The 10,581-nt window shown below is 31.6% G+C and overlaps 1 long non-coding RNA gene across 4 annotated transcripts; it reads right to left on the bottom strand.

Moving 5' to 3' along the window:
- Nucleotides 1–3,905: 3,905 nt before the first annotated feature.
- LOC146994934 (uncharacterized) lies at nt 3,906–10,259 on the bottom strand. Of its 4 annotated transcripts, none has more exons than XR_015043382.1 (3): nt 9,980–10,259; nt 8,017–8,123; nt 3,906–4,929 (listed from the first exon to the last, which is right to left on the bottom strand). It is a non-coding gene; the product is annotated as an uncharacterized LOC146994934 (long non-coding RNA). The 4 variants fall into 4 exon arrangements; XR_015043381.1 differs by lacking the exon at nt 9,980–10,259 and adding an exon at nt 9,591–9,696; XR_015043380.1 differs by lacking the exon at nt 9,980–10,259 and adding an exon at nt 8,772–9,668.
- Nucleotides 10,260–10,581: the final 322 nt, after the last annotated feature.

Here is a 10,581-nt window from a genome sequence, read left to right as displayed (position 1 = left end):
TTCACATGCCTTTATGCCAAGGCACCCTTACAAAGAATTTTATTTTTTCGAACAGCGATCGATCTTTATAAAGGTGTATTCACCATTATATCTGGGTGCCATTATGAAGGTGTCTCTAAGAACCACCGCAAAAAAATACAATACATCGCAGATTATCATCGCAATAACTGGGCACATTGCAGATAAAATTAAAGAAAGGCAAGGTGAGCTGCATAATATCCATTGATTCTAGATACTCCTGTTGGAGCCACAATTGCATATATGTCTGTGCATTTTAATTTTGGTATAAGCATATATACAGCTTCCATAACATGCGACCCATCCTCCTATATAACAGGTGTTTCGGTTGATCTTTGCCATTTGACATTCTATATTCTTACCCTGAAGAGACCATGTTCATTGAAATAGGTTCTGATGCAAATGTGCGAACATTAATATTATGATACACACGTGGTTGGGCACCTTTTCCCATATATTCTTACAGTGGCTCCTCCATTGCCGTCAGCTGTTTGATACACGAAGTGAATGTCTGCAAACTCTGAATTCGTAAAACGGTATATACTCTGTGGTTGGAATCAGAAAGCTCTCCAAGTGCCTACCAGGAGCACTGGTACAAAATACAGATTTATCTGTTTTTCCATTTCTGGCCTTGTTGCCCCATATAAATACGGTTTATTTCGTTTGATTTTTATTAGAGATGAGTCAGCCTGTATATATAACAGAAAGATGAATTGTATTTTGCCGATGCATATGAGAGGTTACCTTTAAAGTGGGGGAACTTAACAAAGCAAGGTTATTCGTAATTATGTCATAACGAAAAAAAAATTGTTTTTAATATTATATAATCCTAACTAATATTATAAATGCGAATGCGAGTTTGTTTGTGCGTTTGTTTATTACCCTTTTACTTTTTAATTACTTAACCGATCACCATGAAATTTTCAAGAAAGATTAGAAAAGGTTTTAGGCTATATAATGTAACTTATCAGTTGAAACTTAAACTATACAATAAGTTTTATAGTTAAAATGATTGCCGTTGTATAAACATTAAATGTTAAACGATATAAAAGTTTGTCTGCGCGCACAGGTGCTTGGCTTAAACCACGCAAACATTTTATAGACAATAAATATTTAATAAACATTTTATTTATAACCTTTTCTAATATACAGGGGCATAGCTAGAGTTTCCAGCGCCTGGGAACAACTGAAGCATTTGCGCCCCATTCTATGTGCCAAAAATGGAAAACACTTCATTCAAAAATTTCGTAGCATCAATAAGGCGCCCCTTGGATGCTGGGCCCAAAAACAGATAGCCTCACCCAATCTACGCCACTGCTAATATATCAAAAGTATTTCTTGAAAATTTCATGATGATCCGTTAAGTAATTAAGGCGTGAAAGCGTAACATTTATTAATTTTTACTTGTTTAATTTTATTATTTGAAATCCTTCAGTATTTACGGGTTTCGGCTCATCTTTCACAAAAATTTTTCAGTCATTAAGAAAATATATGTAGCAGTTTTACTAGATTTCATGGCGATACACTCCACGTAAATACAAAATATCCGCGGTCTATAGGTATAGAAGAAGGGCAGTATTTACTGAAATTTTACGCAGAGTGTATTTTTAAAATTCACGCGAAGTTGAAACTTATTTAAGGACATTAACGCGAGTGAAGCCGTGGGTAAAAGCTAGTAAAACTATAAAATATGACGCCACATTAAATTAATTTACTGGAAAACAAGGGCCCACCAGCGGCCGAGCGGTAACGTCGCTGAACACTGGTAGTTCGGTCCGAGGTTCGAATCCCGCGAACGGGCTGGCTGCATGGGTGTTTTCGTGGTTTTCCTCATGTGTAACGTGTATACGAGCCAGTTTCCCTTAAAAAGTCCTCCACGAAGGCATCCCTCCCTTAATGCAGATAGCCCTCGAGTGCTTTGCCGTAATTTAATAAGCCAAACCAAGTCTGAGAAAAACTAATCATTATTAATAGGAAGAGTTATAGGTATTTTTTCCTCTTTAAAGCGGTCTGTAATGGTATAATCGGAAGCCCGCCCGCCTAGAAATCATGAGGTTAGGGGTTCGAAACTCGGCGAGGGCAACGTATATTTTTCCTGCCTATTGGCGCCTGAAGTAAAATGTGGTAGCCTATAATATGTCACTATCAGGATTTAGCAACTGATCCTTACCTTCCTTGTCGCCCTTGAAGTGGGGGAGAATGCAAGGAATTTTCTCCTTCATTACCACAATGGAAAATTTGGCTAGGGTATTGCACCTTTTTCATATTCTGGCTAGGCAGAAGAGTACCAGGGGGAGCAGAACAGCCAGGCCACTGATTAAGAGGAGAGGCCTCCGAAAAACCTTAAGTTTTTAAGTATATATTAAAAAAAACGAAGCTAATATGTGGTCTGTATTGGGAGAATCAATCCCTAACTCATAATTGGCACTAAAGATATTTTTCGGACGGTGTATGTTTCAGTTGCTCCATGCTAGAGAAGCTTTTCAAAGTTGAAGTGGATTAAAAGCTATCTTCGATCAACAATGTGCCAAGATTTAATGGCTTGTCAGTCTTTTTGCATTGAAAATACGGTAGCTAAACATGTTAATTAATTTTTGACAAAACTATAAACAAACTTTCGTAAGTCAAAATTCACTAAAAACAGTTATAGCTTTTTTATTTTTAGAAAAGTTAACAATATTTTTTAAATCATCAAAAATAGCTGATTAATAAGCATTTTTAAATATAAATTTGTTTTCTAAATGTAATTTTCCCCCTTAATCTTAAGACTTGCTTTTCAAATCAATTAAAATATTTAATTTTAATTAAGTAAATGTTAATTTTATATTTGTGTTGACATTTTGTATGGTGATCATTCCAATATAGGGTGACCAAGTGAGATTTCCATCCTGAGCATCGATAATTAAGTCTGGCACTGTAGATAGAATTTTGCATATTTGCCCTATTTCTTACTTTGACAAATGTAATGATTTTACAAAATTACATGTTTTATTTGTACAACTTTTCCATCCTTAGATCAGTCAATATACTAAGCATAAAACCTATTTCAAACATTCTGCGTGTGTGTATTTATGTTTTATTTAAGCTAATAGAAAATATTTAATAATGGAAATTTCCTTCATCCAGAGTCAGTTTACAATCCATAAAAGATAATAAGATTAATACCAGTAATAATGTATAAATAATGTAAATAATGCGTAAAATGCATAATATATTTTAATAAATGAAGCTGGAAATTGCAGATGTGTGAATCTTGAAATAAATACTGATAACCAAAAAAACAGTATAGAAATTTGTGCTTATTTTAAAAGTGAATGATATAGGCAAAGTTAAAATAAAAATAAACATTATCAATGGAGAGTAACATTAGTTATACTACATTAAGGGGCAGCAAATGTGTATATGTAAATGTATGCATTAGTGTGACTTTACACTGAAATTCTGATTCCCCCCATGAGGGGGGGGAATCAGAATTTTTTTAATAAGTAAAGAAGCTAATGGGATAAATGAAACTAAGGGAATTATTGATATGTTGTCCTCTATTAACGACATATGTGTTATTTTGTTCCATTGGCTAATTCATTTTCACATTGGACTTGTAATTGAATTTTAAATTAAGAATGAATCTGTGTGCTTTTTCAGGGAAGGGAAGTTATGCTTTATAAAATTATAAGTATGCAATATTTACAATTAAACAGAAAATGAGAGGTGTATGAAAAAATTACAAGAAATAAAGGGAATTTTAAATTTTTTGACAGAATGAAATTTAAAATGCTTATCAGTCATGGTTAATAAAACTTAGCTGAATATTAAATATATGTATCAAATTTATTGAGAATAAAAATTGAAGCTAACAGAATGATAATAATAAATTAAAAAATTTATTTACATGCATACAATTTTATGTTAAATATACAGAAAATTTTCATACGAGAATACAAGAATAAAGAATTGTTTTATTAAAGAGTCTTGAAATAACTGTAGCTTTTTCTTTCACTTTTAAATTCAATAACTCTTAAAATTATAAATATTAATGAAAATAAAATTTTCATAGCACATAATTTTAGCATTTTAGTAAAAAATTATAAAAATTGCACCATTATACTTTACATACAGCCAATTTACTGAGATATTTATTTCAATATTAAATATATAAATTTCATGTTTCATTTCCTATTTATCTATTTCACTATCTTCTAATTTGACAAATTTTGTCTCAAATCTCAGATAATGCATTAATTCTAGATTCAGCAGCAATTACTTTCACAAAACATATATGAAATTAACAAGATGCTATTAATTTTGCACGAAGGCTTTCCATATAAAATTAACTTCTCAGATTTTCTACATTTATATAGTTCTATATAAAAAGAGCATCTATTTTGGAACATAATGACCAATATGAAGTAATAATACATAATTTATAATTTTAATAGTCACAGCATACTGAGATATTACATTTGGCTCATTGTAGAACCATAGCCTGCATACCCAGCAATGCAATCATTACCATAGTCTTCATATCCAATGATACAATCATTTTGCTTATCATATGATAAGCTTGCTTTAAATTGATTTCATTAAAGGGTACAATAGAATACCTGCCATAGCTTTTCAGTTTATTGCCATATAACTTTATCGCACTAAGCACAGCAACTGAAAAATTGGTCACAAGATTTGTGGCTTAATTGTCTGATTTTCCGAGATTTAGGTATTAAGTTTTTATTTTGACTGACATTCCTCTTTGGAATGTCACTGGGTTTGCTTGATGCAGCCACTTGCCCTGAAGATGGTTAGCTTGGCTGTTCACAGCTTTAATGAAGCTTGCCGCAGGGTGGTGAATTCTACTGCATAACTAAGCAAATAGCTCCTTCACATTTACAAGTCTGCTGCTTCTGCACACCTAATCAGCTGGAAGGGATAAAAATTATAAACATAAATAATTACAAAATCGATTCACAATACATTTTATATTTTAGTTAATTTATTTATTGAATAAAATCAATGTGAAAGTAATTAAAAAGCAGCACTGAATTAAAATATTAGTAATACTCATAGTGTAACAACGCTGATACTGCAAATGCTAAATTAAACGAGTATTGGGACTTTAAACCATTAGAAATGAGTGAGTGTTGCATACAAAGGTTAGCATTTTGGATGCATAAATTCATGTCACACATAGAGAAAATTATGAAAACTTCCATGCAGCCAGTCTATTTGGCAGGATACACAAGTAATAAACATGTTTAATAATGAAACATAATAAAAATATTAATAATTAATGAGGGAAAATTTATAGTTTTGTTCTTTTTATTTAAGTTAATATTTCTATTGGGAAAACTATCTAACTTAATACACTATTCACTTTCTCTTTGCCAGTACTAAACATTAATTCTGAATTATAATAAATTTTCTAACTGCTCTGTTATTCATTCACAATAGTAATGGCTTGAGTTAATTTCTTCTGCGTTTATTTCATTTATAACCTCCCAAAGTTTTCAACTACATTTTATCCTATAGGTCTAATCTGAGGTAATGTGCTGCAAATATCAAGTGTTAAACTGTCATAATAATAATACTATAGACAACTGAAGTTAACAAGCACATATTGTTAAGCTTCAATCATATGCAGAAGTGATTTATATGCAAGTACAGTGATTTATATGCAAGTACAGTCAAAAGTCGTTAATCCGGACTCGTCGGGACTTCGGCGATTCCGGATTATCGATTTTTCTAGATTATAGATCATCAGTTTAAATCTGGTAAGATGGCATGCAGAAATTACAAAATTAAAAATATGAAACCGTAATTTATGAAATAAAGAACAATTATGATCTAAAGGGTATCAAAATTTACAAAAAGAAAAAGCTTAATATTTATTTGTTTACTTTATTAAACATTTATTTCAATGTAAGTTGCTTCGTTTCACGTGATAATACTTTCTCTTTTATTCTATTAAACAGACATAATTTCTTGTTTAGTTACAAAGTTCCGCTGTTCAAGTCTTATAATTGCTGTGTTGAGAATACCGACTAATTTGTCAATGGAAATGTTTTCGTTTTCAATAACCTCTGGGTCACTTTCTTCACTATCGGAAACGAATTATAATGACGAGGAACTTGATTTAAATCATATCAAAGAGAGTACATAGACATGAAATACTATACATAATAAGGAATTATAAGCCAAATAAAATAAAAACATCTGCCCTGAAGATAAGGATAGTGCTGACAGATCACCTTCTAATCCGCGGCGTGAAATTGATAAACAGATTTCGGATTTCAGAACATACTTTCGCTTTGTAGATATAAATTACATATTAGTAAATATATATCGGAAATTCTATTTGACATAATCGAAAGTTCAAGCTTACTTTTATGAAATTGTTCTAAAAGTCTGCAAAAAATAATAAGCCGGATCCAATTCGAAGATTAAGGAGCAACGCAATGTGCAACATTAACTGAATCAGATAATTTTAGCTTAGCTTATACCTCCGTTACACATTAAACGCGCATGTGCACAAACATATTCGCAGCCGTAAAGGTATTACGCGCACTCTTAAACGCCTGTGTGCATGCATGAACGCGACGCATGCGCAGAAAGTTTGTAGCTTTGAGGTCCGGATTATGGGTGTCCGAATTAACGACTTTTGACTGTATATCTTTATCATTTGGCCAATTTGAATTCAACAAAATAATCTAATTTTCATAACTTTCTCAATTTTTATTGTCTGCAGATAATCAAAACCATTTTTAAAGAGGGACTACTGCACATTATTGTTAAGAAATATATCACATTGACATTCTTCAGCTTTATTACTTTTTAACTTTAACAAATTAATATTTAAGTACTAAAAATTAAATATAACACAGTTATAGCTCTGAAGCTATGTGACAGATGCGACGAGCGAAAGCTCTGAAGTCAGATTCCAATCAGTCTGGGTCGTATTTATTTTGCATATAAAACAATACATGTGAATTCTAGTTAAACAGAACCAATGACTAAAAAGCACTTGTTTTAAAAAATACATAATAAAAATGTATTTTTCATATTACATATCAATACAAAATAGCATATTAAAATAAAGTCATAGCTGCCCGGATGGTATAGTGATTAGGGAAGCCTGAGTACAATACTGAGGGACCCGGGTTCGAATAATGAACAAGGCATGGATGTAAATTATCTGTCCCTTCATAGGAGGCAAAGGTGGCCTGCCTATTAGGTGCCTCCATAATAGATCACCATACCTGATTTTAGGAGTGGCCAATGCCGGCATAGGCAAGCATCCACCATTGGAAACAAAAAGTACATGTGCAAGAAATGGAGTTATTCTGATGCTAATGGTTTCATAAAATTAATTATTCTTTTCTGATAACTCGATTCATAATTATAATGTGGGGAAAAAAGAAGAAATATAGAATATCAAATCCCATTTACTTTCCTGAACCAAAGTATGAAAGTAACAGCACAGTGTATAAAAATGTTGAACAACTGCATCGTCTGTTAACACAGTTATAACTGAAGTACTGTTTTGAAGAAAGGTATGGAGTTTTATGGCAATTAGCATATACTTTGATGCTTCTTATTTCATTAAAGCTAATTCTTATATATAGGCATAGTAATGTTTTGTTCATCAGCATTTTATGAATTATTGACAATTTCAAAACAACAAGTATAAATATGCAAAATAAAATAAGGAGCTGTACGACTTAAAGCTCATATAAATTGGAATACCTTATGTTGGAGCATTGCTGAACTCATACTTAAAACAGAATAAAATGATAAATGAAAATCAAAACACTACTATATATGCACTGTATGTTACTTCCTTATTAAAGCAGACAGTCTGGATATATTTAAAAGTTACAAGTTACAAATTTGGTGATTCAATCAGCTTATTTTGTTATGGTGTCTTTATTAAACAATAATCAAATGTCACCTATGGATATTCTAATATATTTTAAGAACATTAGGCTTAAATAAAAAGTTAAACTTTACCTTTCTGGATTTTGGAAAGCCTAACAGATTTCAGTTCACAAAAGTCCCATTTATTGCTATTACAGGCCACACATCGAGCAAAAGCTTTCATTGAAGGGCAGTTCAACCTGAAAAAAAAAAATAAATCACCATTTAAAATTTCATGATCAGGGTAACAATACAAAGGTTTAGCACTTGGCTTATAAATAATCCTGCTCTTTCAGAAAAATTTAATTGCCATGACAATAGATTTAGGTTGGTAACTTATTTCTGTAAAAAAATGTTATGCCCTTTCCAGGAAAAACATGAGCACACATATTTACCATATAACATATTCCTCGAAGTATAACACAATGGCTTCAAATCACATTAATTAGAAAGTTTGATTTCATTTCTACTTTAACCAGGTTGCCTTCATGGCCATATGACATACAATATATTCTTTAAAATAAAGACTAACGTAACAGATTCAAATAACAAATTTAAAAGTTTTGCCCCATAACTGAAAACATAACTTTGTGAAATAAATCTTGCATCCAATTTAAGGCCATGAGAACTGATGTTTGACAAATACTAAAGAAAGTTTATTTATATTTTTGATGCATTAGACATGAACCTGATTTAATCAAACTTTAATATGGGGGATAGGTTGGAATAGCTTTAACTTCTTTGATAAGCTGAAGCATGTTTAGAACAAAATGTTTTAATGACAAGTAAATTTCCATCATTTGCAAATCATTATATTATTAGAAAATACATTTTAATGAGATACTAACAACTATGACATTTTATGCATAAAAAGAGTAAAAATTAAGCCAGTTATCATTTGGCTTTGTGGTGTCATCGAAGCTTTGCTTCTTCTCGCAGCATAAATTCTTTGGTGGTACACTACTATACTGTCAACAATATTGTTTTCATATTAGTTCCACAACAGTAAATTAACATGTTCCAGTTCAGAGTTTGAATGCATCTGAAATGTTTTGTGCACAGTTTGAATTTAAGAAAAATCTCTTTCCTTCAGACTTATATTTTCAGCTTAATATTCTAATGATTTACTTTTTTTGAAATCATATACTACAGCTATATCCATTTGACTTTGAAGGGAAGATTAATAATTTTTATCTTCTTATATCCTACCCATATATCTTTCTTTCTGAGTAGCTATGTGCAGAGTTAAAAAATGTATAGACATATAAAAATAATAAGGATAGCTTAATTATTTTTATTGAGAAAAATTAAATGTGCATAGCTATATATGTAAGAATACATAATTAAATTAGTCCAAATCATATTTAATGCATCTCCATATCTATTTTAATATTTTCATTTAATATGTATTTAAATGCACTAATCATTTTATCATTAGAATTCTAGTAAAAGTAAGAAAAAAGCTATAATAAATTAAATGCTGTTGTTGTTGGTATCATTTTAACTTTGCCCAGTTTGTCTTCATGGCAATAGCAATATTTATAACATATATAATACCTAAAAAAGGAACATTTTGTTATGTTAATAATAATAATTTGCTGCATTTTTTAACTCCCCAAACCCCATAAACGTTTTGCGAAAATATAAAAAACTTTATTTTCTTTTACCGTAATGTTCGAAAAATAAACCCCATAAACGTTTTGCGAAAATATGAACTAATAATGATTTGCGACTTTCAAACTTTATTTTCTCTTACCGTAATGTTCGAAAAGTAAACAGAAAATTTCCCTTTTCCTCCTTCAGGAAAATTCCCTGTGTGGGTTGCAACAATTACCAGGGTTACTATATTCTGGCGCACGTACGCTCACTTCCGATGTAAACAAATCCGCAATTTCGCCAAGTGCCGGTTATGGAAACATCCCCGTCAGCGGAACGGAACAGATCACATTGATGATTTGCTGAAGCTCCTTGCGATGATATGCACGACTTTGAAAAAAACACAAGCAATATATATCAATACATCTAGAAATAATTGAAGGGGTACGTTGTAGCATACGTTTAATGTCCATATTCGTTGTTATTTTTAGTCAGTTCTTCAGAATGCCTTGGATGCACGTGGCTTAGGGTCGTTGAAAATCCATTGTCAGTAGCATGCTCAGTCAAAAGGTCACCACTTTTGGTGGTCGTGTGTGCTTAATGCATGATATAATTAAAATAAATAAGAGTAGACAATCTCCTATAACAAAAGAATATATTAAGTACTAAATTACAATTTAAATTACATTGCAGAGATCAACACAGAGCTCGGAACACAATTCGTGCTAGCGTCGCGTACCTTGTCCGACGAGAAGTCTGAGTGAGTAAAGATGTCGCTTTGCTGCTCCGATTAAGAACTGGATTTTACACGTGGCGCCATCTCATGAATAGAAGTTGAAGTATCTGTCGGAACGCCACAGGCTTATTTGCGAACTATTACTACAAAGGTATTAGATAAACTCCAAATCGAAACTGAAAATTCAAATCCAAACAGTGAGGTTATTGAAGAACTACTTACTCAGTTAATAGCTAAAGAGCAAGCCTTATATTTAGTAGACAGCGAAATAGAAAAAGTTATTGCGATTGATGATTTAGAAGATGAAATTAATAGAACAGAACAGT

The sequence above is a fragment of the Stegodyphus dumicola genome, chromosome 10, assembly GCF_044657685.1.
Source record: "Stegodyphus dumicola isolate Sdum_Otavi_A_Nest chromosome 10, ASM4465768v1".
NCBI lineage: Eukaryota > Metazoa > Arthropoda > Arachnida > Araneae > Eresidae > Stegodyphus > Stegodyphus dumicola.
This window is presented reverse-complemented; position numbering and strand designations above follow the sequence as displayed.